Raw genomic sequence first — 23,852 nt, 5'->3', positions numbered from 1 at the left:
TTATCCTTTTGGAATTTTATGTTTTAACTATTTTTATTGGATTCCAATAGGGGGGTATTTGCTTATTTATGAATAAAATCTTAAGTAAATAAAAGCATTCACTTAAATGACATTTGGAATAAATAAGGGCCAAGGTGTTCAATACCACTAAGGCGACAACTGCCTAGACCCCAGAAATCTGCATGTTTAGGCGCCGACTAGATGATGCCTTGACAACTATGCTCTCCTGTGAAGCAGGGAGTAAGGCTGCGTACATTGGCCCCTCCCAGACCTTGCAGTAATGGGTGCCTCGTGCACTGGGACGCTCTTTTGGTTTTAAGGTGTCCCAGTGCAACTTGTTGGTTGCGGGTTCAAAACTTGGAAACAGCCTCTCCTGTGAAGCAAAGGGTAAGGCTGTGTACATTTGCCCCTCCCAAACCCAGTAGAGACTCGTGCACAGGGACGCTCTTTTGATCCTAAGGCCTTTTGTTTCTTCCAAAGGAATCTTGTAATATTCACGATATCCACTAGAATGCCATTACTTCCTTAATTGGGTTCTGTACTTTGATTTTATTACGAGTTTGCCACCCCCCTTTACTTTTGCTGTATTTACTGTTCTACCATTACATTTCTTCTCTTGGCTACCTATTGTTTCTGTGCCTGACGCCTGTACTTTATATGAATATCCAGCCATCAGATTATCACCAATTTTTGCAGTAATGTTTATTTGCCTGGATACTACAATTTCTCAGAAGATCTGCCAGATCAGAATAGTTTTTTCTTGGGTTTTTTGATAACCTGCTAATTTGGTGAGATGTTTAATTTAGCTGTTTGGAACATTAGAGGCCTAATTTTGGGTCTCAAGCAGACTGAAGTGGAAAAGTTGATTGCTAAGTATAAACTGGGTATTTGGGGTTGGTCAAAACCACAAAGCGGTCAGATTTGTAAATAAATATTGGATCTTCCATTTTATTTGTCCTTCTGGTCAAAAACAAGTTTCAAGCTGTAAATAACAAAAGAGAAAGAAGAGGAGGAAGAAGAAGAAGAAGAGAAAACGAGAGAGAGGGAGAGACGATGGTGTAACTTTGGGAGAGAAGAATTAATTCTGTCTCTTCCCTCAAACTTCATTAAAAAAACATCATAAAAAAGGGTATGACAGTAAAATACCAATACACTAAATAAAAAAAAACAGGATCAAATTGTCCCCTTCCCTTTCTCCTCGCTGTATTAGTGTCTCCCCTCAACCTGGAGCATAGATGTTAATCATGCCCAGTTTGTTACAAATATAATCCACTCTTGCACTCCCCAAAGACTTAGTAAACACATCTGCAAGTTGCTCTCCTGCACAAACATGACAAGGAGAAATCAGCCCTTGTTGAAGCTTCTCTCGAACAAAATGATAGTCAACCTCAATGTGTTTCGTTCTTTCATGAAACATTGGATTTGAAGCAATATGGACCTCAGCTGGATTGCCACACCACAGTTGAATCGGAGAATCATCAACGAACCCAAGCTCAACCAGTAACTGTTTCACTCACATCAGCTCACAAGTAACATGTGCCATAGCCCTATAATCCGATTCTGCACTGGAACAAGCAACCACTATCTGTTTCTTACTCTTTCAGTACACCAAGTTCCCTCCAACAAACACACAATAACTTGTAGTAGACCTTCTGTCAACTGGAGATCCTGCCCAATCAGCATCCAAAAAACCCTCTATCCGCCCATGTCCATGATCACTATAGAGAAGACCACTTCTGGGAGCCTTTTTGAGATAACGCAAGATATACATAACAGCCTCCCAATGAGATGTCCGAGGAGCAGATAAAAACTGACTCACTACACTCACAGGAAAGGCAATATTAGGCCGAGTCACTGTCAAATAATTTAATTTCCCAACTAGCCTCTGATACTTCTTAGGATTAGGCAAGACTTCACCATCATCGGCAGTAAGTTTCACATTAAGATCCGTGGGAGTATCTAGAGGTTTAGAACCTAATATCCCTGTTTCTGTAAGAAGGTCAAGAACATATTTTTGCTGTGAAAGCGAAATTCCTTTCTTCGACTGAACTACTTCCACACCCAAGAAATAGTTTAATTTGCCTAGATCCGTAGTCTGAAACTTTTGCTGCAAATATAACTTCAAACTTTCAATGCCAGAAACATCATATTCTGTAATAACTATATCATCTACATAACCCATAAGGAATATTTTTCCTACATTAGACTGGCGGAAAAACACAGTATGATCACTAGCACGCTATGTCAGCCCAAACCCTAACACAACCTCAGTAAACCTGCCAAACCAAGCTCGAGGGGACTGTTTCATACCATATAATGACTTCTTCAGCTTGCACACCAGACTAAGCTCCCCTTGAGCAACAAACCCAAGAGGTTGCTCCATATAAACCTCCTCATTAAGATCTCCATGTAAGAAAGCATTCTTAACATTTAACTGGTACAATGGCCAATGAGAAGTGGCAGCAAGGGAAATCAAAATATGGACAGAAGTAAGCTTCGCCACAGGAGAAAAAGTATCCAGGTAATCTACACCATATAACCTGGTGTTAACGAAACAGTTTTAATGAATGGCTTGAATGATTAATACGATCAAGCAAGCTTTTCTATTTATAAGAAAAATATTACAACCTAAAGGACAGAATTGTCCCTAGTCTAGCCGACTCTACTAAGAGAGTTGGCACTCAGCAGTACATAAAAATATAAAAATAAGACCCAAAAAGTCCAAAATACCCCCACGGTATTCTGATAAACATTATTCAACACTCCCCTCAAGTTGGAGCATAAATGTCAAACATGCCCAACTTGACTAAAGTATGAAACAACTTTCCAGGCAGCCCCTTGGTGAAAATATCAGCAAGCTGATAAGCAGACTTCACTAAGGGAACACAAATCAGTCCTTCCTCCAATTTTTCCTTGATGAAATGCCTATCCAAGCAACTTTAATTCACTACAACACCAGTACACATCCAGTTGCCAAACCCGGATGCGAGACCTACTTCTCCACCTGATAAGACTTCTTCTCTTGAGCTACCTATTGCTGTTCGCAAAGGTGTTAGGGCTTGTACTCAACATCCTATATCCCATGTTGTTTCCTATGACTCCCGTTCTCCACCTTTTCGTGCATTTGTTTCTTCTTTCTTTTATTCATATTCCTCAAAATTGGCAGGAAGCTTTATCAGATGGATAGTGGAAGGCAGCAATGATGGAAGAAATGGAAGCCTTAAAGAAAAATAACACATGGGAGCTTGTGGTTCTTCCACCAGGGAAAGGACCTGTTGGATGTAAGTGGGTGTTTGTAGTGAAACATAAGGTAGATGCACTGTGGATAGATATAAGGCATGACTCGTGGAAAAAAGGTTCACCCAAACATATGGCATTGATTACCAGGAGACTTTTGCCCCTGTTGCAAAGCTAAATACTATCCGAGTTTTATTATCTTGTGAAGCGAATTTTGGATGGGCTTTACAACAGCTGGATGTGAAGAATGCTTTTCTCAATGGAGAACTTGATGAGGAGGTGTATATGGACAGTCCACCAGGGTTCTCTTGTGATAAAACCCAAGACAAAGTGTGTAGATTGAAGCATGCACTTTATGGGTTGAAGCAGTTACCTCGAGTATGGTTTGGCAGATTTCACAAGGCTATGGTTTCTGTAGGTTACAAACAGAGTAATGTTGATCGCACTCTTTTTATTAAAAGAGTTGGTGAAAAGATCACTGTTCTTATCAAGGTTCTAAAACTCGGATCTCGGTACCAACTCGGTTCTGGGAAAAGCCGAGTCGAGCCGAGATCTCGGCGAGTTGGTGCATGTTTTTTTTCCGACTCGACGCCTCATCTTGGTGGGTTTTAGACCTAGTTTGGGTTTGAAACTTGGTATTCAACCTATGTTAGGCCATTTAAACACAATAGCACTATCAGATTTTACAAAAACAAAATCCAAATATGAGTTTCACTTTGGACCATAGGTTGGTAGGCGTCGAGGGCGACGACGTACTAAAATACCCTACTCTACACATAGTTTTGTAATAGAAAGCAATCAAAACATTCAATTAATGTAAAACAACTTAAATAAGCATTAGAAATGTTAAAGTGTACAATACATCAGTCTTTAAACAAATGTTACATAAAATGTGATATGTTAATGTATTCAACCCCAACCATATCAACATAGAATTCCCATGTCATAGTGCTGCTGTAGTTTTACACATAGTTTGCCATAGATGGGCATTAAAATGGTAGATGGGTCATTAAAAGAGTAGATGGGCATTAAAAGATTAACTTAGGTGGGCATTAAAATGGTAGATGAGCCATTAAAAGGGTAGATGGGCTTAAAGAATGGATCAAACCGAGATATCGATCCGAGATAAAGACAAGATGCCTCATAAAAATGGTTCAAAATGAGATCTCGAACCGAGATCCGAGATCTCGGGGAGATCTCACACTTTTGGGACTCGCCTTAGGTCTCGTCTCGTTTTTTCCAAAAACCGAGAAACTCGGCGGGATGTCGCGAGTTCTCGAACTATGGTTCTTATAGTCTATGTAGATGATATTGTGGTAACCGACAATGATGGTGATGAAATCATCCGTCTGAAGAAGTTTCTTGGACAGGAGTTTGAGATTAAGGATCTAGGAAAGTTAAGATACTTTCTTGGGATTGAATTTGCTAGGTCTTCTAATGGCATCTTTCTATCTCAAAGGAAGTATATCCTAGATTTGTTGGCAGAAACTGGTTTGTTAGGATTTCACCCTTCAGATACTCCTATGGATGTTAATGTCCGTCTCAAAGAAAAGGAGGGTGGACCTGTTGATAAAGGCCGGTACCAAAGTTTGGTAGGGAAGTTGATTTATTTCTCACGTACACATCCAGACATTGCTATAACAGTGAGTACTGTGAGTCAATTTATGGGATCTTTATCCTCTCAGGTTCCTTACCCGGTACAGTTCGTACGGTTCCTCTCATAGGGGGTGGAATTGACCACCTTATCCCCTGCCCGAACACACTGCCCGGGTAGGGTCCACCACTTATTAGAGGCATTAGGGAACTGTACCGAGCAGGGAACCTGAGAGGATATTTTTCCCAATTTATGCATGATCCCTACTCTTCCCATATGGAGGTTGTTCTTCGTATTCTTCACTACTTGAAGTCAGCTCCAGGGAAAGGTATTCTCCTATTTCCTCATAATCACCTACGGATAGAAGCCTATATTGATGCTAATTGGGCTAGTTCTCCTGACCGCAAGTCTATCTCTGGGTACTGTACTTTTGTAGGTGTTAATCTTGTCACTTGGCGTAGCAAGAAGCAGAATGTGGTAGCTTGTTCTATTGCTGAAGTGGAGTTTCGTGCTATGACACAGGGTATTTGTGAACTACTATGGCTGAAGGTGTCACACACTTACACCCCGGCCCAGTTATTAAGGGCATGGTGTGACTGGATGCCAACCGACATCCAACCAACCTCCAGGATCGCAAGTACAGTACTCCCATTCATAGTTTATCATAATACATTAATCAAAACACAGCGGAAGAGAACAAATTAATAACAAGAGTAATAAAAGGAAACTAAGTGATAAACTATTATATTTATAAACTTGCATTCACACTGTATAATTCTTTTTAAAAGTAAATACAAGCTTAAAACAGAAAATAAGCTACTATATGCTTATCTATAACAAAAGTAAAGTATAAACACAAAATAAACATAGCCTTGTCCGTCAGGCCACATCACAGAAATGTGCACGCATGAAACATCATGTACTTTAAACTCCTGCACCGCACGACCATCATCGGTGTGGAAGTCCAAAGCAGCATCAAGTCCAACTCCTGGTTTCTTACAACCAGCCATATCATCTGAAAAAAGAGGATATCCACAGGGATGAGCTCCACTGAGCCCAGTAAAGGAAAACATGGAAACAGATGCAAATAGTCCATGATGCATGTCTTAAAGCTAAGCATGCAACTAACAACAGATCTAGGTCTCATGGGATATAAATGCTACTGTAATAGGTATGATATTCTTAATTCTAGAACCGCACACAAGACATCGGACACCGAGAATACCACTCTACTACGGTAGGGACCCGCCAGTTCCGGAATTACACATCGGTCCCCAGCGAACCCCTAAATTTTAACCCTACTGTACATCCCATTCTGGAATTACACATCGGACCTAGGAGACAGATAAATGACATTCCGGAATTTCATCTGACCTATCAAAGGTATGACATTCTGGAATTTCATCGGACCTACCACGGGTTATCCAACACCTTACCTCTGTTGGCTAGGGTCGTAGCATTGGGTTTATGATATCTTAATCATATGCATTTCTAACATGAATGTTATATGATTCAATAGTAGGTAGTTGAATAATTTAGTTCCATCACCATCTCAACAACATTATTCATAAATCACAATAATAATAATATGCATATGCAAATGGAATGCATCCTATCATCATGCATACATCTAATGCAAAAGAAAAACTATAACATAAATGATCATAACTTCTAATATGATGTATGAACGATTGCAGCAAGCATAAATAGAAAAAGACAGTAATAACCACTCTCAAATTAAGGTCAAATTCCCTTACCTTGTGTTAGAGAGTAATCTAAGCCAAAAGAAAGTCCAACACGCAAACAACCTGACCAATAGAAGGCTTACAGTCCTAAACAAATAGTAGATAACATGTATTAGACCCTGGAATAAGCCTAGGCCAAAGCCCCAAACAATTAGGACTAAAACAAAGACAGCAGGGATGGACCGGATTCAGACCAGCCCAGGGACCGGACGACCGGTCGATGGCCTGCAACTCCATCTGATGGGTCATCCAAAAAAGGGGTTTGAGCTGCACTTGCATAAATATTGCCATGCATAGCCATAAAACTCAAAATTGGGTAAGGGGAAAGGGAGAATATATCAATTGGGTTATTTCAACCCAATTGCATGTTGAATTTAGGGTTTTAAACATAAAAACCCCAATTTTCAAGGTTTGGGCTGAGATGGGTCATGAACTCAGCAAAATCAAAGAAGGAAGGAAGAAATTGGGTAATTTCAGCGTGGTTTAATGACCTACCTGGATATGGAGTGGAAGAGATGGTAGCAACCCAACCGATTTGGTTTTCTCCAAAGCCTCTCACTCCAATAGCTAAGTTTTTCAAGCCCAAGTTCTCCTTTCCTTCCTCCTTCTCTCTTCTTTCCCCTTAGAGCAGAATCGGTTTCAAATTTGGTAGGAAATGAATTTTAAAGCTAAGTCTTGGTTATATAGCTAAGTCACTAAGGCATGTTTGGTTTGGTCCTAATAGAATTAGTTTGGAAAAGTGCTTTTCTAAACTAATTAAATGACATTTAACCCCCTAAAAACTTATAGTTAAGTTACGGGTTTGATGTTCCAGGATATAATTGAGAACCCGGTCATGATGATGTACAGGTAACTCGATCCACACAAGGGTGAGGACCCCACAGGAGGAAAAATTACATTTCAGTCCATTATGCAAGTAAAACATTAATTCAATATATATTAATAGGTTCTTACATATGACTAGGCCTAGGAGATTGATAGGTTTTGCATATGCTCCACCCAACATACGTTGCATGCAAAACTTATGTGTGGGGTCCCGCCAGGTTCTTCAGATCCCAAATTGGCTAATTGAGTTGGCTCTTCGAAATCCACCATAGGTGTATCAAAGGATTGGTCCGAATCCACAACCGATACAGCCCACAACATTGAGGCACACATGGATATTGAACCAGAACCTGAAATCACTCAAGCTCAAATAGGTTCAAATTAGAGGTGGGTCTCACAGAAGGGTTTATTATAAGACCTTGGTGTTCCCATTCGTCTCCCTATGACAATAAGGCTACAATTAGCATTGCACATAATCCAATACAACATGATCGTACTAAGCATGTTGAGGTGGATGAGATTTGCAAGAAGGTTCATGACACCACACGGCATAATTTATCAGTTTCTAAGTATTATGCTGCCTTCAAGAGTTTATGGCAGCAATTGGATCATTACTTGGATTTTCAACCTTCTACTGCAGCTGATATTGCTGCCTATCGCAAACACGTTGACAAAATCCGTGTTTATGATTTCTTGGACAGTGAGATTAAGGATCTAGGAATGTTAAGATACTTTTTTGGGATTGAAGTTGCTAGGTCTTCTAAAGGCATATTTCTCTCTCAAAGGAAGTATGTCCTAGATTTGTTGACAGAAACTGGTTTGTTAGGATGGCACCCTTTAGATACTCCTATAGATGCTAATGTTTGTCTCAAAGAAAAGGAGGGTGAACCGGTTGATAAAGGTCTCACACACACGTCCGGACATTGCTATAGCAGTGAGTATTGTGAGTCAATTTATGCACGATCCCTACTCTTCCCATATGTCTAGTTCGGTTCTTCGTATAGACCTTCAAATTTGAATCATCAATCCTCCGTTGAAATTCACTAATGGTTTTCTGGATTAGAGTTAGCTCCTCCTGAGTAGGAATTTCATTATTATCATTATCTACAATCTCCCCCTGTATAGGAACATCTCCCCCTGAAGTAGAGGGAGGAACAAGAGCAGGAGGTGTTAAGAATAGGAGTTTAAGGGTATTCTTGTATATAACCACATGTATTTTATATTTCTTCTGTTATTTGTATAAGGCCAGGGGCCCCTGTGTAATTAGTTATTCTTTTTCAATATAAGGAAGTTTGTCTCTAGTTTGAGATAGAAGAGATTAAACACAACCGTATGTGCTCTTCTCTTTCCCTCTCTTTTCCTTCTTCTCCTTCCTCTCTAAAACTGAACATGGTATCAGAGCGTACTCTTCCTGGAGTTTGAAGGTGTTAGAAGGGTGTTTAGTGGACGAGGTGGTTTCCTCTCTTGGTTGTTCTTTGGAGTTTGAGCTCCGACTGCGGTTCTTCACAGATCTGTTTTCTCTCTCGGTTCTCATCCAATGGAGAGCGACGAGTGCTCTAGCCGTTTGGAGGTTACCTTTCTTCCCATTGTGTCATCTCGAAGCCGGTTGGGAGCATCGAGGGCGAGTGAATCTCGGCCGGGACTGCGCCTGTTTTCCGCCCCAGTGTGGGATTGGCATAGCTCTTACTAGAGCTTTGTTTGGGAGCTGTTTTGGACTACCCACTGTCGTTTCTTGGTAAGGAAGACTTTTCTTTTCTACTCATTTCTTTTACATTTGTGTGAGGCTCTGAAGTTTTTCAAGCTTTGTGGTCTAGGTTACCTCTGTTTTTTTCTTTTTATCTTGGGAATCTATTGTTCTTGCTTGAAGTCTTGTTGATTGCTCCTCTCAGTGTTTGTTTTAAAACCACAATGGGTGAAAAAGCTGTTGAGACATCTGAACTTCCCACTTCTGACAGCCTTGCGATCCCTCTATCATATGAGAATCCAATGTTGACTCCCGTTGTTAAGCTTGATAGTAACAATTACTTGGATTGGTCACGGTCGATGAAGCTTATCCTTGAAGTAGGGGAAGTTGGGATATATATCGGAGCTTTAAGGCCCCTTCCATTGATGATCCGGGTTACTCTAAATGGGAAACCGAGAACTCCTTGTGATGACTTGGCTCATTTTTTCAATGAAGCCGGAGATTGGAAGAAGGTTTATGAAGCGAGGAGACAGCAAAGATATTTGGGATAGTGTTGCTCGTATTTTTGATAGAGTGGGGACTCTACAAAGGTTTATCAACTTCTTCAACAGATTGTTAGCTGCGTCGAGGGTAAAAGTATCTCTGAGTACTATAGCCTTGTTGTGGGACTTTGGGAGGAGTATGATCACTCTGAGAGATCTCCATGTGTCTGTTGATGAGCAAAGTGCATCGATTATTTGAGAAGGAGAGGGTCCTGTTCCTTCTGGAGGTCTTAACTCGAGTTTGAACCCATACGGTCGCAGATACTTGGCCGACCAAGTCTTCCCTCCCTGGAGGAGGTGTGTGGTTATTTACAGAGTGAGGAGACGCGTAGAAGTGCTATGGAGACCACTCCCACTGTTGAGCGCTCTGCTCTTGTTTCATCCACTCCACAGGACCGTCCTCCCTTCACTAAGGGGGCTGGTAGAGGCCGATTCTCCTGTGACTATTGTGGCAAGTCTGGGCATAAAAAGGAGTTTTGTTGGGATCTTCATGGGAAACCACCCTCTCTGCATCGGAGGACAGAAAGGACCGAAGAAGAATGGGCCTAAAGCCCGTGTTGGGGTTCATGAGTCGATTCATCCTCCCTCTCCAAAGAAGACATAGCAGCTTTTCGTCGGATTGTAGCACCTTGGATGGATCCTCCTCTCTCGCACCCACTACTTCCATCGCTCTACAGTCTCTACTTCATCTGCCACTACACCCGGTAATTGACTCGGGGCCACGGATCACATGTGTGGTAGGTCTCAGCTTTTTAACTCCTACTCAGTTTGTTCTGGAAAAGATAAGGTAAAAATTGCTGATGGTTCCCTTTCTTCCATCTCGGGTAAGGGAGATGTCCAAGTTACTCCACTTATCCCTTTGAAGTCTGTCTTTCATGTTCCCAACTTTGCCACTAATCTTCTTTCCATTAGCCAATTGACTAAATCTTTGAACTGCTTTGTCACATTTTTTCCTACCCATTGTCTTTTTCAGGATTTGGTGACGAAGAGAGTGATTGCGATGACGTGAGGCCGATGGATTATATGTTACGCTTTGTGCTTCCCCGTGACGATAGCTCAATCTTATGTGTGTGGGCAACATGGCGGACGTACGAGGAGGACATTTTGCTTTAGCACCGGCGTTTGGGACATCCTTCCTTTTCATTATGAGAAAAATGTTGCCACATTTATTTACCTCTTTTCTCCGTCAATCATGTTTTTCATTGTGAACCTTGTCTTTTGCAAAAAGTTGTAAGACAGTTTATCCATCTTCTAGATAGATCTATTTCACCTTTTCACATTGTTCATATCGATGTTTGGGGCCCTTCCCCTGTTACTTCTTTACGTGGCTTCCGCTACTTTGTCTCCTTTATTGATGACTTCTCTCGAGTTACTTGGGTTTATCTCTTGAAACAAAAGAGTGATGTCTATGTTGCATTTAAAAACTTTTATGAGTTGGTTTACACTCGGTTTCAAACTCGTATTCGATTGTCCGTTCGATAAAGGTGGAGAGTATATGTATGGTGGTTTGGAGTCCTTTTTTCGACCGTGGCATTATCCACCAGGTGGCTTGTGTTGATACCCCTCAACAAAATGGGGTTCTTTGAAAGAAAAAACCGCCACCTTGGAAGTAGCCCGGTCTCTTTGGTTTACAATGCATGTTCCAAAACCTTTTGGTCCGATGCCTTACTCATCGAGTCTTTCTTATCAATCATATGCCCTCCAGTGTCTTGAACTTCAAAGTACCTCTTGCGGTCTTACCCTTACTTTCTTCTTCTTTTTCACTTCCCCCACGGGTCTTTGGTTGCATCTGCTATGTCCATCTTAGCAAATCTGCCCACACTAAATTGGATCCTAAGTCCTCGAAGTGCATCTTTCTTGGGTATTCCTCTACCTCTAAAGGCTACACATGTTATCACCCTCCTACCCGTCGGTGGCTTCTCTCCAAAGATGTTTCTTTCTTTGAACATCTCCGTATTTTCCGTCACCTCTTCGGGGAGTGTCGAGGTAGTGAGGTTGAAGAGGCTCCTGAGTTTCTATCATTTCCTTCCCCCTCTCTCGTCCCTATTTCCCCATTTCAAATTGTGAGGAAAGAAAAGGTCCGAGGATACTGTTGTTGAGGGGAGTCTCCGAGCGCAGAGCGAACAGAGAGCAGGGGGGAGCTACTTGTGTACACAAAGGACAAGAGAAATCCTCCTTCATGGCTCCCTATACGAAGACCTGCCAAAATCCTCCTTCGTCTCCTCATCCCGAGACAGGTATACCTTCCTCTACTCCTACACCCTCGGACTTAGATCTTCCTATTGCTCACCGCAAAGGAACTCGAGCTTGTACTAATCCCATTGCCAAGTTTGTCTCCTATGATTCTGTCTCCCCTACAGGTATTGCTTTCACGAGCTATCTCCTCCATCTCTATTCCTAAGAATGTAGTAGAGGCCATGGCTGATCCAAAATGGAGAGAAGCAATGAATACCGAGATGGTGGCCCTTGAGAAGAACCACACTTGGGATCTTGTTGAACTCCCAAAGGGGAGAGTTCTGTTGGATGCAGATGGGTATTCACAGTCAAGTTCAAGTCCGATGGTGCTGTAGAGAGATATAAGGCAAGACTGGTTGCTAAGGGCTATACCCAGGTGTATGGCAGCGATTATCGGAAACCTTTGCTCCAGGTGGCCAAGCATAACTCCATTCGGGTACTCCTCTCAATGGCTGCAAACCTTGATTGGCCATTATACCAGCTTGATGTAAAGAATGCTTTCTTACGTGGTGACTTAGAAGAAGAAGTCTACATGCACTCTCCCCCTGGGTTCAAGCATCCTAGTGGCAATGGAAAAGTGTGTCGTCTCAGGAAAGCGCTTTATGGCCTTAAACAATCTCCTAAGGCTTGGTTTGAGAGGTTTAGGCAAGCTATTCTACAGAATGGATACATCCAAAGTCAAGCTGATCACACTTTGTTTATACAAAGGAAGGGCAACACTATTACAGCTCTTATTGTATATGTTGATGACATTGTGGTCACGGGGAACAGCGAAACTGAAATCACAAAGCTTAAACTTTACTTGGCTCGGCAGTTTGAGATCAAAGATCTTGGTCCATTGAAGTATTTTCCGGGATTGAAGTTTCAAGATCCAAGCGAGGGATCGAGTGTTTGTCGAGGAAGTTTGTCCTTGATCTACTTACGAGACAGGGTACTTAGGGTGTAAACCAACCTTCTCTCCTATTGATCGAGAATCACAAACTAGGAGAAGATTGTGGTGAGCCCCTTGTAGATGCTGAAAAATATCGTAGATTAGTAGGCAAGCTAATCTATCTTTCCTTTACCCGACCGGACATAGCCTATCTTGTTGGCGTGGTAAGTCGGTTTATGTATGCACCCAAAATGGGACATCTTGATGCGATGTATAGGATCCTCGGATACTTAAAGGTCATGCCCTGGAAAAGGTCTTCTCTTCTCTAGAAATGGTCACTGAGGATCGAAGCATACACTGATCTTGATGGCTGGATCTATTTCGATCGAAGATCCACTTCGGGATCTTGTACTTTTGTTGGTGGGAATTTGGTTACTTGGAGAAGTAAGAAGCAACTGTGGTGGCTAGGTCAAGTCTTGAGGCGGAATTTAGAGCTATGGCTCACGGAGTGTGTGAAGTCTTGTGGCTGAAGAGACTTGTTCGAATTGGGATTTGAGACTGTCAAACCTATGAGTTTATATTGTGACAACAAGGCAGCCATAAGTATTGCCCACAACCCAGTGCAACATGATAGGACCAAGCATGTTGAGGTTGATAGACATTTTATCAAGGAAAAGATTGAGTCAAAGACCATCTGTACCCCTTTTGTGAAGACGAATGAACAAGTGGCCGACATCTTCACCAAAGGACTTAGCACTCATCACTTTGACTGTTTATTGAACAAGCTGGGTATGTATGACATATACCACCCAGCTTGAGGGGGAGTGTTAAGAATAGGAGTTTAAGGGTATTCTTGTATATAACCACATGTATTTTATATTTCTTCTGTTATTTGTATAAGGCCAGGGGCCCCTGTGTAATTAGTTATTCTTTTTCAATATAAGGAAGTTTGTCTCTAGTTTGAGATAGAAGAGATTAAACACAACCGTATGTGCTCTTCTCTTTCCCTCTCTTTTCCTTCTTCTCCTTCCTCTCTAAAACTGAACAGGAGGAGCAGGAACAGACTCATCAAGCACATACTGAAGAGGGGGGGTCTATGGTCAGCACATGTTCACTAAAACTCTCCCCCTGAAGAGGTGGAGACAAATAGTAGGAAAGACTCTTGAAAAACAGCATCCATACTTACCATAGTATGGCGGGTAGGAGGATAGTAACACTTGTATCCCTTTTGGGTGACAGAGTAACCTAAGAAAATGCAGCGGAGGCCACGAGGTTCAAGGTTACTAGGGGATCTAGTGTCCCTAGCATAACAAACACAGCCAAACACCTTAGGTGGAACGACAAAAGAAGAGGAGCCATGTAACAGTTCAACCGGGGATTTGGACTCAAGGACCCGAGTTGGCAGCCTATTAATCAAATAGGCTGCAGTGAGGACAGCTTCCCCCCAATAAGGAGAGGGAACATTCTGGGCAAACATAAGGGCACGAGTCACCTCCAAGAGATGGCAATTTTTTCTCTCAGCCCCACCTTTTTGGGCTGGAGTATCAACATAGCTGGTTTGATGTAAAATCCCATGGGTAGCAAGGTATTTTTGGAACTGACCTTCCATATATTTAGTCCCATTGTCACTTCTCAAAATTTTGAGAGTGGCATTAAATTGGGTCTGAACCATCTTATGAAAAAGCTGAAAACAGGAAAAAAACCTCATTTTTGGTGTGCATCAGGTAGACCCAAGTGGTTCGAGAGTAACAGTCTATAAATGTGACAAACCAACGATGACCAGAAATAGAAACTTTTCGACAAGGACCCCAAACATCAGTATGAATCAAATGAAAAAGGGAAGAACATCTTTTATTAGAAATAGGGTAATTTGAACGTGTTTGTTTGGCTAAGACACAAACCTCATAAAAAAATTCTTCCTTATTACAGGTTTTAAGTTTCAACCAATGCTGGAAATAAATGGGATAAAGTTCCAAGGGGGGGCGGTCCTAATCTAAAATGCCATTGGTGCAATTCAGAGGAGGAGGAAGGCTGACACAATTGAGAAGGCAATGCTAGTAGCTACATACTTCATCTAAGGATGGAAGAGGTGACCGCCTCAAGATTTGTAGTCGGATTGGCTCAAATTCTGGATTAAGCCCACCAAGTAAGATAAGCACACGTTCCTTCTCAAGTGTCCTGTACACCTTTGCCTCATCCTAAGGGTTGGACAAATGAAGGTCCCTATAGTGGTCATACTCCTTCCAGAGACCAATGGCAGTGTTGTAATATTCAGAAATGCTTCAGTCACCTTGTTTTATTGTGATGACCTTCTGAAGAATTTGATTGACCTTTGCCGAGTCATCTATTCGGTCAAATGTCTTAGAAACACTATCCCAAATTTCCTTTGCAGTCTCCTTCCTCATAAACCTTCCACCTATCTCAGGCTTCATGGAAAAACTCAACCAAGTCATAACGGTTGAGTTTTCAGTCTCCCACTTCAGATATGAGGGTTCAGTCATAGCAGGGGCCTATAGAACCAGTAATATATCCCAATTTTCCCTTACTTCGCAGAGACAACTTCACAGAGTGTGCCCAATCCAAATAGTTGGTGCTGCCCAACTTCCCAATAGATATTTGGGTATTGGGATTCTCAAACATAGTCATACTGGGATTGGTACTGCCTAAACTACTAGCCGAAGCATCTACAGGTCCACTGACCTCACACCCAAACATGGTAATCACCAACTTAGTGAATCAAAGTGGTACCATAATCAAATGGGGACTAAACTCTACCCAAAAAAAAAAAATAAAAAATCCAGCAAGCAAATAAACTGCAGTTCCTTGAAGAAAATCAAGTCAGACACATTTCGAACAACATAGTCTCAATCCATTACACCCAATAGATTCCACATAACATAGATCTTCAACAAATAGTACCCATTCGGCACTCTACATAGCATTTCAGACATAATAGAGGGAAAAAATGAACCTGGCGGTACCAGTCCAGCAGAGGGAAAAATGAGTTGTGATGCCAAAGTACACTGTTGTAATTTGGGGTTTAAAGGGTAGAATTGTCCATAGGGGTATTTCTGTCCTGTAACCTCTCTAAAATGTTCCACTCATTATAAATAAAGATCGACTGTGTCTCATATGATACAAGTCCTATTTTCCCATCTCATTATGGTATTAGAGCGGAAAAGATCGACCTAGGGAATCAATCCTAATCCAGACTCTCTTCTTCTTCCTCCCTCTCTCTCTCTCTCCCTTTCTCGATTTCAGTGTCTTCCACAGCCTAGCTCCACCACCCCTCTATCTTCCACCTTCTTCTAGCAGCAACTCCTTTTACCGCAGCCTTCTTTAACAATCCACCTACCTCGGTGACTCTTTTCTAAGCCACCGAGGGCCTTTTTTTCCCCTTTTCTTTTGCGTGGTTCCTTCAGTTACACTAATGCTGTGAAGGACCTAATTTTTTCCCTTTTCTCTTTGATGGGATCCCGACTTTTTTTGGGTGTATATAAAATGTATTAAAGCCCCAAAAAGGGAAAACAAAAGTCCTTAAAGGACAACAATACAAGCCCATAAGGCCAGTAAGAAACAAGGTGACAAAAGCCGACATGGGCATGTCCAATGCAACACAAAAGCCCACATGGGCATGACCAATGCAACACAAAAGCCCACATGGGCTAAAAACAAGAGCATTGAAGCCCATAAGAAAGCAAAACAATGACAATTCTAGTAGGGTCCCCCAAACCCTAACCATCTAATCTCAACACTTTCTTCTTCCAAGCCGCCAAGATGAAATCAGGAACCGCAGGCAAGAAGGCAACCAAGGCAGAGGGGTGCTGGCCTTGCGGAGGGCCACGGTCAAGCGAGCAGCTGGCCAAGCGAGGGAGACCACCATGACGGAGGGTGCCGGCCTTGCGGAGGGCAATGGCGAAGAGGCTGCCAGCCGAGCAGAGAAGGCAGCCAAGGGGGCTACGGCCTTGCAGCAGGTAGCGAAACGGCCAAAGGCCAAGCGAGCCAAGCGGAACCGGCAGGAGGGAGGCCAAGCTAGGTGGGCGCAAGGCAGCAAGCCAAACAGGCAGGCGGCCAAGCGGCGGAAGGTTGCAAGCACCGGTGATGCAGACGACGACGGCAGAGGAGCTAACGAACGAGGGAGAAGCAGAGCCGAACAAGTAGTTGACGGAGAAGCTTGCCCAGCGAAGCGGCTACCGAGCGGGTGCTGCCAAATCGAGCCTGGGATCCGACGGGAAGTCAGCCAAGAAGGGCCGGCAACCAAGGGAAATGGCAGACCTAGCAGAAGAGGCGACCTGCCAGGTGGTGACCATACAGAGTGAGCGACCAGAGACTGCAGTTCGAGAGACTTCAGCCTGCAAAGTTAGAACCGAAGATAGGAAGAAAAATGGAGAAAGGGGGAGGTGGAGGAAGAAGAAGAGAGAGAGGAAGAGAGAAGGAGAAGGGAGAAGGTGGGGAGCAGCGCAGCCATACGGCCAGGCTGCTCCAAAGCGGCGGCCAAGAGTTGTTTTCTAAACGCTCCGAGGGGTTTTTTTTTTTTTTGCAGAGAGAATTATGTAGGAAAATTCTGATGTCCCATGGGGATCCAGACTTTATCCAATCGATTTCTCTTGATTTCTGGCTTCATTTTCTGGTTCCCCTTTTTTCTAATCGATTCTTTTTGCAGTTTTTTGAATCGATTTTTTTCCTTTTCCCTGTGTCTATCGACTTTTTTTTGCCCCAGTTCCTGAAATCGATCTGTGTTTGCTGTTTTTTATCTCGATTTCTTGCTCCTTCTTGGACTCGAGTTTTCTCCTCTTTCTTGGGATCGATTTTTTTTCTGCCCCTGTTTTTTATCAGTTATACAAGATCGATTCTCTAGATTTTTTCAGAGGTTCTTCTGTCCAATCTGAGATGCCTGCTTTAGAGGTATCTTCTGGTTCTTCTGGAGAGGATGGAGGTCACCATTACCCAACTTTTCCCCCTTACGCTGTTAAACTTGATGGGGGGAAATTACCTGAAATGGTCCAAGTCAGTTTACCTCTCTATTGATGCCCGTGGATATTGTGGCTATCTCACCGGTGCCTAGCCAATACCCACTGCTGAAGCTGAATAAGAAAAATGGTGTTCCGTCACCTCCCTGGTTATGTCATTCCTCTTCAACAGCATGCAGCCAGAGATTGCTGATGGTGATATGCTCTTGGACACTACTGCCAAGATCTGGAAGGCGGCTTAGGCAACCTATTGCCAAGTTGGTAACAATGCCCAAGTCTATGAATTACGACAGAAGCTGCATGCGACTAAGCAACGTGATCGAACTTTGTCTCAATATTTCTTTGAGTTGCGATCCCTCTGGCAATCCCTGGATTATTATGATGACTTTCAGAGCTCCACTGCTGCTGATGTTATTGCATTTCAGAAACGGAAGGATAAGTTCCGTGTTTATGATTTCTTGGCTGGCCTCAAGGTCAAGTACGATCAGCTCCGTGCACAGATTCTTAGTCGTGAACCTTTTCCGACTTTGGAGCAGTCTTACACTTTGGTACAACTGGAGGATACTCGCCGATCTGTTATGCTTCCGCATTCTGTACTCTCTGCACCAGAGCGATCAGCCCTTACTTCTGGTCCTGCTGTACCATCTCAGGGAAGTAACTAGAAATCAACCGATCGCTCTGCTTCTGATCGGCCTCCTATGAAGTATGATTATTGTGGTCGAGAGAGACACACCAAAGACTTTTGCTAGAAACTCCATGGTCGCACTGCTGATGGTAATACTAAGGATCGTGGCCGTGGCAAGCCATCTGCACATGTATCTGAGACTACCGAGGCTGATTCACCAGCCCCTGTTGCTCCTTCTGCTGCTTCTTCTATGCCTGATGAGGTTATTGTGCTGCTCCGCCGCTTGGTAACAAAATTGGATCATCCTTCCCCTGTCAATCCAGCCACTGCTTCCTCTCTACATTTTTACCAGGTTCTTCCACTACTTCAGGTATCTCTTTTGCCGGTTGTGTGTCTGCCGCTCATAGTCCATGGATTATTGACTCTAGAGCCTCATACCACATGACCGGTAATTCTAGTCTTTTTTCTTGATATTCTCCTTGTTCTGGTAAAGATAAGGTTCGCATTGCAAATGGGTCTCTTTCATCTGTCTCTGGACAAGGATCCGTTCGATGCACTCCTACTTTAACTCTAAATAATGTCTTGCATGTTCCTGATTTTTCTACCAATCTCCTTTCCATTCATCGTCTTACTACTAATTTGAATTGTAAAGTTATTTTTTTCTCTTCCTACTGTTTGTTTCAGGATCTAGTAACGGGGGAAACGATTGGCTCTGGTAGGGCTCGTGGTGGTCTCTATTTGCTCGATGAGGGAACCTCTTCAACTTCTCAAGCTCATCACACCAAATCTGATATAACCGCATCTCTTCTTCTTTGGCATAAGCGTTTGGGTCACCCACCTGTGGGGATCTTAGTTAAATCTTGTCCTAGTTTGTTTTTTGGATGTAGTTCGAAAGATATTTTTTATGAAGCTTGTGTTTTAGGCAAGCAAACCCTTATTTCTTATTCTGTTTCTAATAATATAAGTCCAGCCCCTTTTATGTTAATTCACTCGGATGTATGGGGTCTAGCTCGATATATGTCTGTTTTGGGTTTTTGGTGGTTTGTATCTTTTATTGATTTTCATACTCGGGTTACCTGGCTCTATCTGATGCGACACAAGAATGAAGTATTCAACTGTTTTCAGTCTTTCCATAATATGGTCCAGACTCAGTTCAAGACCGACATCTAGATCCTTCGTAGTGACAATGGGCGGGAATATTGTGATGATCCATTTCGAGCATACCTTGATGCTCACGGCATTCTCTATCAGACTAGCTGTGTGGATACACCTGCCCAAAATGGTGTGGCTAAAAGAAAGAACCGCCACTTGCTTGAGGTGGCTTGCTCATTGCTTTTTGAGATGCATGTGCCGTTGCATTTTTGGGGCGAAACTGTCCTTACTGCTGCCTATCTGATCAACCGGATGCCCACTCGTGTGCTGAATTTTAATTCACCTCTCCAGGCTTCAAGGATCGACAACTTTCATTGTTCCACCGAAGGTTTTTGGTTGTGTGTGCTATGCTCAGAACTATCAACATCCTAGCAAATTGGAGCCAAGGGGACTGAAATGTGTCTTTGTTGGGTATTCTCCATCTCATAAGGGCTATCGGTGCTATCACCCACCCACACGGTGTATGTATGTCACTATGGATGTGGTTTTTAATGAGGCAACTCCTTACTTTTCTCTGGCATCCCCTCAAGGGGGGCCATTGGTACTTGGTGATGACATGCCTCAAGGTTCTCCTCTTCCTCATCTACCTCCTGCTGCAGTTGTTCCTTTTCAGGGGGAGAATTCGGATAGTACTGATGCTGTCCATGGTCATACTCCAGCCCCAGTTCACCCACCAATTGTTTCTTTTGACATTATCTACAATCGTTGACCTTGTGAGCAGCAAATAGGGCCTACCACAGCTGCACCAACTCTACCTAGTCAACCGTCATCTCCTGCAAGAGATCCGATTACATTAGGTAATGATTAGTTTCCTTCTGAACCCTTTATTTCAGATTCCATTATTTCAGGTTCTCCTTCTCTTGATGCCTCCCTTGACCTTCTCATTGCCCTCCATAAGGGGACTAGAACTTGTACGCAACATCCTATCTCTAAGGCTGTCTCGTATGGGTGTTTGTTTCCTTCCTTTCATGCCTTTGAATCATCTTTGTCTTCTGTTTTCATTCCTCAGAATTGGCAGGAGGCTCGTAAAGATCCAAAGTGGAAAGCAGCAATGGTGGAAGAAATGCAGGCTTTGAAGAAGAACAATACATGGGACTTGGTGAGTCATCGTCCCCAAACGAAGATTGTCAATTGTAAATGGGTGTTTGTTGTTAAGCAGAAGGCTAATGGATCTGTAGATCATTACAAGGCTTGGCTGGTGGGTAGAGGATTTACATAGACCTATGGTCTGGATTATCAGGAGACTTTTGAACCGGTGGCAAAAATGAACACCATTCGGGCCATTTTCTCATGCGCAGTCAATCTTGACTGGGCATTGCAACAACTCGATGTCAAGAATGCCTTCTTACATGGGGAGCTCGAAGAATTGGTGTATCTTGACATTCCTCTTGGGTTTGCTAGTGAAGCAACTGTTGGCAAGGTGTGCAAACTCAAGCGTGCTTTATATGGAGGACTAAAACAGTCCCCTCGAGCCTGGTTCGGCAGATTTCATAATGCTATGATATCATTTGGCTACTCCTAGGGCAACGCTGACCACACTCTCTTTATCAAGCACACTGGGTCAAAGATCGCAGTTTTGATTGTCTATGTCGATGACATAGTGGTAACTGGTGATGACACTGAGGAAATAACATGCTTCAAGGCGTATGTTGGTCGAGAATTTGAGATCAAAGACCTGGGACAATTGCGCTACTTTCTGGGCATTGAAGTGGTTCATTCTACCAAGGGCATATTTCTCTCTCAGCAAAAATACATCTTGGATATTCTAACTGGGACTGGCATGTTGGGGTGTAGACCAGGTAATACACCAATTGAAGCAAATGTTCGTTTATCTAGTCAAACAGCTGAACTTGTGGACAAAGGTCAGTACCACGTCTGGTGGGAAAATTGATCTATCTATCCCACACTCGACTTGATATCACTTTCACTATTAGTATGGTCAGCCAGTTTATGCATGCCCCATACTCCTCTCATTGGGAAGCTGTCATTCGGATACTCAGATACTTGAAGGCAGCCCCAGGTAAAGGAGTCCTTTTCTCATCTCATTCTCATCTTCGAATTGAAGCCTTTATCAATTCAGATTGGGCCAGTTCCCCTGATGATAGACGGTCTACATCTAGTCATTGTACATTTGTTGGAGGTAACTTGGTCACATGGCGCAGCAAGAAGCAGGCTGTGGTTTCCAGATCAAGTGCTGAAGCCGAATTTCGTGCCATGTCTCATGGCATCTACGAGCTGATGTGGATTAGAGGCCTATTACAGGATTTGGCTATTGCTGTACCTTTGCCTATGATGTTATATTGTGACAACAAGTCAGCCATTAGCATTGCCCATAACTCTGTTCAGCATGACCGCACAAAGCACGTGGAGATCGACAGACACTTTATCAAAGAGAAGTTAGAAGAAGAGCTAATTTGTACTCCCTTTGTAAAATCTGAAGAACAATTAGCTAATGTATTTACAAAGGGGTTAAGTAGTAAACTTTTTAGTCCTCTAGTGTGCAAGTTGGGCATGCATGATATCTATGCTCCAACTTGAGGGGGAGTGTTGTAATTTGGGGTTTAAAGGGTAGAATTGTCCATAGGGGTATTTCTGTTCTGTAACCTCTCTAGAATGTTCCACTCCTCATTATAAATAAAGATCAACTGTGCCTCATATGACACAAGTCCTATTTTGCCATCTCATCACACACAACTTCAGCAAATGAGTCCCTAGGGACTTGAAAGTACACTCCTGGGTGATTCTAACAGCCCTAGCCCCAGCTCAAATAGTGACTAAATGAGGGAGAATTGAGCCTGAGAAGAACAACCTGGTGGTAAGTCTGTCTTGGGCTTCTTCTAGGGTTCTAAACACATCTACAGCTCTCAAATCTCCTCCATTATACCTCGTTTTGGTGAATAGAACTCCAATAAAGCTTCAATGTGTAATATCTATACATAGTGCAGCCTCTATTGGAACCCTCTACCTTTCTAGGGTTCCAAAAAGAGGTGTAGAGACACAGTGAGCTTGGTCGACTCTCAAACCAGCTCTGATATCAAGTTCGAAATCAGCTGTGGGTTGATTTAATCAAAGGAACAAAAATTGAAAGCTAGGAAGAGAGAAGAGGAAGAAGAAGAGTGGAGAGAATAGTGGGTAGTGGAGAATTGACTCCTATTACCGATTTGGTTCATTAATAAAGTTCATGTAATTACACAAGCCTCCCTAGGGAGGTAAAAGGTAAAAATAACAAAAGTAAAAAATTACAACTTAGTATGGCTTATAACTGAGCAAAGTACCCCTTACAACATAAACTCTAACAGAAGCTTCCGTAGGTCTACTGACGTCAGACATAATACAGGAACACACTTAAAAATATGGGAATGATATTCAATGATATCCAACCAAGTGGAGAGTACACACTCAACCCAAATACACCTTCCTAGTACTCAGAAAAGAAATAAAAAAAATCCAGCAAGAAGAAACAAACAGCAAACTTGAAGAAACTCCACTCAAAAACACCCTTAAGAGGGTAGCATCATCTCATGGCAACTCAAAGAATCCCTACAAAAGCAGTAAACCATATTATGCAATTGGGAACATCACACATTGCATTTCAAATGCAAGAAGAAACAAGAAAAATCGATACTGGTAGTCCACAAGGAAGTGAGTTGTGCTCTAACAACTCCTTTCTTTAATGACGGAGACCATGTAGTAAATGAGAACCCCTAGGCAATTCACTTGAGCTAATACCCCAACCCCAATGACTGGCTGGCGGTAAACCTGGAAGCTGGCATGCGGTAACCTACAAAGCTGGCTAGTGTCAATTTGAGCTTCAAAAGAGCTCACACTTTCACATGAGATCTTCTTGGAGCCTTCATCCAAGATCTATCTCATGCTTTCTTCAATCTATTCACATGGTAGCGTCTTCCTTGGGACCCTTTGTATCCTAGGATTCCAATGAGAGGAAATGGACATGAGGAACTTGTAATATGATTCTAAAACCAAAAACGTGGAGCTCTGATACCAAGTTGTAAATCGAAGGTTGAAAGAGAACAATGGAGAAGGAAGAAGATTAGAAGGAGATGGCAGTAGAAGTTGTGGGAGAGAATACACTTCTCTTCCCTATATTGATTCACTTAACAAGGGAAATTACATCCCCACACCCCATGCTAATATAAGATAGCCAAGGGAGGTAAAAGGTAAAAAAATAAAAACACATTACAACATATAATAACATAATAGCCATGTACCTAAAGTACCCTTATAAGATGAACTCTAACAGGGGTTGCGTCATTGTATTAGACTATTGAGTGCATAGTTACCAAGGCAGTTTTCAAGGTCCTACACAACTGATTACCCAGGCAATTTTCAAGGTCCTATACAACTGATTGCC

At 42.6% G+C, this 23,852-nt stretch overlaps 1 protein-coding gene and 1 long non-coding RNA gene across 3 annotated transcripts in view; both read left to right on the top strand.

Annotated features, from left to right (window-relative positions):
* Window positions 1–23,852, top strand: part of LOC122642902 (villin-2-like) — a 92,502-nt gene that overhangs the window by 22,527 nt on the left and 46,123 nt on the right. The gene's annotated exons all lie outside the window — the stretch shown is intronic.
* Window positions 228–13,719, top strand: LOC122642904. The gene is made up of 3 exons (XR_006330126.1): window positions 228–312; window positions 10,235–10,240; window positions 13,708–13,719. It is a non-coding gene; the product is annotated as an uncharacterized LOC122642904 (long non-coding RNA).

This window comes from Telopea speciosissima, chromosome 10 (assembly GCF_018873765.1).
Source record: "Telopea speciosissima isolate NSW1024214 ecotype Mountain lineage chromosome 10, Tspe_v1, whole genome shotgun sequence".
Taxonomy (NCBI): domain Eukaryota; kingdom Viridiplantae; phylum Streptophyta; class Magnoliopsida; order Proteales; family Proteaceae; genus Telopea; species Telopea speciosissima.
This window is presented reverse-complemented; position numbering and strand designations above follow the sequence as displayed.